Source organism: Homarus americanus, unplaced genomic scaffold (genome assembly GCF_018991925.1).
Source record: "Homarus americanus isolate GMGI-L3 unplaced genomic scaffold, GMGI_Hamer_2.0 scaffold20465, whole genome shotgun sequence".
Lineage (NCBI taxonomy): Eukaryota > Metazoa > Arthropoda > Malacostraca > Decapoda > Nephropidae > Homarus > Homarus americanus.
In genome coordinates this window covers 7,552,817-7,558,083 of record NW_024756914.1, presented here as the reverse complement: position 1 = coordinate 7,558,083, position 5,267 = coordinate 7,552,817, and positions in this window count along the sequence as shown.

The following is a 5,267-nucleotide window of genomic DNA, read 5'->3' as shown; positions in this document are numbered from 1 at the left end:
GCCAGGGGTAGGGTGCCAGAGGAGGATGCCAGGTAGGTGCTAGGTACGGTGCCAGTGGAGGATGCCAGGGTAGGGTGCCAGGGGTAGGGGTGCCAGGGGTAGGGGTGCCAGAGGAGGATGCCAGGGGTAGGGTGCTAGGGGTACGGTGCCAGTGGAGGATGCCAGGGTAGGGTGCTAGGGTAGGGTGCCAGGGTAGGGTGCCAGGGTAGGGTGCCAGGGTAGGGTGCCAGGGTAGGGTGCCAGGGAGGGTGCCAGGTAGGGTGCCAGGGTAGGTGCCAGGGTAGGTGCCAGGTAGGGTGCCAGAGGAGGATGCCAGGTAGGGTGCCAGGGGTAGGGTGCCAGGGTAGGGTGCCAGGTAGGGTGCCAGGTAGGGGTGCCAGGTAGGGTGCCAGGGGTAGTGCCAGGGGTAGGGTGCCAGGGTAGGGTGCCGGGGTAGGGGTGCCAGGGTAGGTGCCAGGGGTAGGTGCCAGAGTAGGATGCCAGGGTAGGGTGCCAGGGTAGGGGTGCCAGGGGTAGGGTGCCAGGTAGGGTGCCAGAGAGGTGCCAGGTAGGGTGCCAGGGTAGGTGCCAGGGGTAGGGGTGCCAGGGGTAGGGGTGCCAGGGGTAGGGGTGCCAGAGAAGGATGCCAGGGTAGGGTGCCAGGGTAGGGTACCAGGGTAGGGTGCCAGGTGTGGGTGCCAGGTAGGGTGCCAGGGTAGGGTGCCAGGGGTAGGGGTGCCAGGGGTGGTAGGGGTGCCAGGGGTAGGTGCCAGGGAAGGTGCCAGGTAGGGTGCCAGGGGTGCCAGGGTAGGGTGCCATGGGGAAGGTGTCAGAGGAGGGTGCCAGGGTGGGGTGCCAAGGGGAGGATGCCAGGGGTAGGGTGCCAGGTAGGATGCCATGGGTGGGTGCCAGGGAAGGGTGCCAGGGTAGGGTGCCATGGGAAGGTGTCAGAGGAGGGGTGCCAGGGAAGGTGCCAGGAGGAGGTGCCAGGGAAGGTGCCAGAGGAGGGTGCCAGGGAAGGTGCCAGGGTAGGGTGCCAGGGATGCGCAGAGGAGGGTGCCAGGGTAGGGTGCCAGGCTAGGGGTGCCAGGGCTAGGGGTGCCAGGGGTAGGGGTGCCAGGGGTAGGGTGCCAGGGGTAGGGTGCCAGGTAGGTGCCAGGGGTAGGGTGCCGGGGTAGGGGTGCCATGGGGGCGGTGCCAGAGGGGGTGCCAGGGAAAGTGCCAGAGGAGGGTGCTAGGGAGGTGCCAGAGGAGGGTGCCAGGGAACGTGCCAGGGGAAGGTGCTAGGAAGGGGTGCCAGGGTAGGTGCCAGGAAGGGTGCCAGGGAGGGTGCCGGGGTAGCACGGGTAGGGTGCCAGAGGAGGCCAGGGAAAGTACCAGAGGAGGGTTGCCAGGGAGGGGTGCCAGGAAGGTGCCAGTGGAGGGTGCCAGGGAAGGTGCCAGAGGAGGGTGCCAGGGAAGGTGCCAGGGATGTGCCAGGGAAGGTGCCAGCTCTCAAATATTCCCGAGTTTACATGCAAATTCATTCACATCACGAGAAAATATATTGACCTTACTTGATCTGCTCTTCCGGAGGGCAGGCAGGATGGAAGGATGACAGGGTGATAGTAGGGCAGGTTGGTTGGTAGGATGGCAGGATGGTAGGGAGACAGGGTAATAGTAGGGCAGGTTGGTAGTAGGATGGCAGGATAGTAGGGCAGGTTGGTTGGTAGGATGGCAGGATGTAGGAGACTGACAGGCAGGCAGGGTTAAAATAGGGCAAACAGGCTGGCAGACAGGACGATAGGTCGGATGGCAGGCAGTTAGACAGGATGGTAGGCAGACAGGCAGGCAATCTGGCAGGTAATAGCAAGCAAGCAGGCTGGGAGGTAGGTAGAAAGGCAGGCTGACACGCAGGAGTTGTTAGCAGGCTGGAAGGTAGACAGATAGACAGGGAGGCAGGCAGATTGATTGGCAGGCAGGCAGGCAGGCAGACAGGCAGGTAGGCAGGCAGAGAGGCAGGTAGGCAGGCAGACAGATGGGCAGGCAGGCAGGCAGGCAGGCCGGATACCCCATCCTACCATCACCACCATCCTACCATCACCACCATGCCACCATCACCACCATCCTACCATCACCACCATCCTACCATCACCACCATCCTACCATCACCACCATCCTACCATCACCACCATCCTACCATCACCACCACCTCCTACCATCACCACCATCCTACCACATCACCTACATCCTACCATCACCACCATCCCACCATCACCACCATCCTACCATCACCACCATCCTACCATCACCACCATCCTACCATCACCATCCTACATCACCACCATCCTACCATCACCACCCATCCTACCATCACCACCGCCACCATCACCACCATCCTACCATCACCACCATCCTACCATCACCACCATCCTACCATCACCACCATCCTACCATCACCACCATCCTACCATCACCACCATCCTACCCCACCACCATCCTACCATCACCACCATCCTACCCTCACCACCATCCTACCATCACCACCATCCTACCATCACCACCATCCTACCATCACCACCATCCTACCATCATCACCATCCTACCATCACCACCATCCTACCATCACCACCATCCTACCATCACCACCATTCCTACCATCACCACCATCCTACCATCATCACCATCCTACCATCACCACCATCCTACCATCACCACCATCCTACCATCACCACCATCCTACCATCACCACCATCCTACCATCACCACCATCCTACCATCACCACCATCCTACCATCACCACCATCCTACCATCATCACACCCATCCTACCATCACCACCATCCTACCCTCACCACCATCCTACCATCACCACCATCCTACCATCACCACCATCCTACCATCACCACCATCCTACCATCATCACCATCCCACCATCACCACCATCCTACCATCACCACCATCCCACCATCACCACCATCCTACCATCATCACCACCATCCTACCATCATCACCATCCTACCATCACCACCATCCTACCATCACCACCATCCTACCATCACCACCATCCTACCATCACCACCATCCTACCATCACCACCATCCTACCATCACCACCATCCTACCATCATCACCATCCTACCATCACCACCATCCTACCATCATCACCATCCTACCATCATCACCATCCTACCATCACCACCATCCTACCATCACCACCATCCTACCATCACCACCATCCTACCATCACCACCATCCTACCATCACCACCATCCTACCATCACCCACCATCCCATCACCACCATCCTACCATCACCACCATCCTACCATCACCACCATCCTACCATCACCACCATCCTACCATCATCACCATCCTACCATCACCACCATCCTACCATCATCACCATCCTACCATCATCACCATCCTACCATCACCACCATCCCACCATCACCACCATCCTACCATCACTCCACCATCCTACCATCACCACCATCCTACCATCACCACCATCCTACCATCACCACCATCCTACCATCACCACCATCCTACCATCACCACCATCCTACCATCACCACCATCCTACCATCACCACCATCCTACCATCACCACCATCCCAACATCATCACCATCCTACCATCACCACCATCCTACCATCACCACCATCCCACCATCACCACCTATGCTACCACATCACCACCATGCTACCATCACCCACCATCCTACCATCACCACCATCCTACCATCACCACCATCCTACCATCATCACCATCCTACCATCACCACCATCCTACCATCACCACCATCCTACCATCACCACCATCCTACCATCACCACCCATATCCTACCATCACCACCATCCTACCATCACCACCATCCTAGCATCACCACCATCCTAGCATCACCACCATCCTACCATCACCACCATCCTACCATCACCACCATCCTACCATCACCACCATCCTACCATCACCACCATCCTACCCTCACCACCATCCTCCTTCACGCTTTGTTCGTTCCATTCTTGACATCTTGCTTAAACCCTGTCGTTATCTCTCTCTCTTTTTTTTTTTTTTTTTTTTACTCATTTATTCATTATGCTTCATATCTTCACTTTATCATCCTATATGCTTCCCAATTCCTCTTTTCTTCCTGGTTTTCTCTTACTACTATTTATTTTCTACCTTCTTTCTCTCTATTTATTGACTGTTTCTCTATTCTACTTTTTGGGAATAATTATCTTATTTTCTATTTATTCTCGTTTGTCTTTTGTCTCCACTTCTCTTTTTCTTTCTGTTTCTCTCTCCTTAATTCATCGTATCTCTTCCCTTTTCGTAGACATTATCAACGTTAGTATCTCTCTCTCTTCGTTTATTCAATATTCACCTTCTCCCTCCTCCTAATCCCTCCCTCCTTCCTCTTCTTCTCCTCTTCCTCCTATTCTTCTTCCATTTCCCAACCTGTTTGTGTTGTTATCATCTATCTACTTTCTTCTCTTTATCAGGTATTTTCCTTCTTCTTCTTTCTTCATATTCATACAACACAAAATACACCAACATTCTTAACATTCATACAAATACAAAAATACACCGCCAATATTTATTCTCATACAATACAAAAATACCATCTGACTAAACTTGGCTCTTGAATAAATTTGAATTGTTTGAGAGGTTTACAGGAGAAACTTTTTTTTTTCGAGGATGAACCTTGAGATGGATCCAAACATCCTCAGGCACAATACTACTTCTTATTACGCTACTGAGGAGTTTTTACCACAGGATGAACAGCGACATTGACTTTGTTTTGGTGTCAGGGGTAACTTTGTGTTTGATCTCTCTCTCTCTCTCTCTACATTGCTGTACCTAATAACCTCTTCTGTTTTCTTTCTTCTTCTTCTTCTTCTTCCCCTCCTCTTCTACTCCTATTCCTCCACTTCCATTCCCTCTTCCTCTCTCCCATTCTCTTTCTCTCCTCCTCCTCTCTCTTCTTCCGACTCTCTTCCTCTCCTCCCTCCTCCTCCTCCTCTCTTCCCCCTCCTCCTCCTCTTCCTCCTCTCCATCTCGTACCTCAGGACAAACTATCGTAAATCTCCATCACTTTCCAGTTCTCTCCTCCACGTAAATCCTTTCTTCGTCCCTCTCCCATCCTAATAGATAGATAGATAGATAGAGAGGATAGATAGTAGATAGATAGAGTAGACAGATAGATAGACAGACAGACAGACAGCCAGACAGAGGGTGTGTGTGGGGGGGGGGGATAGATGGATAGATAGATAGATAGACAGATGCAGCAGCAGACAGAGAGACAGACAAA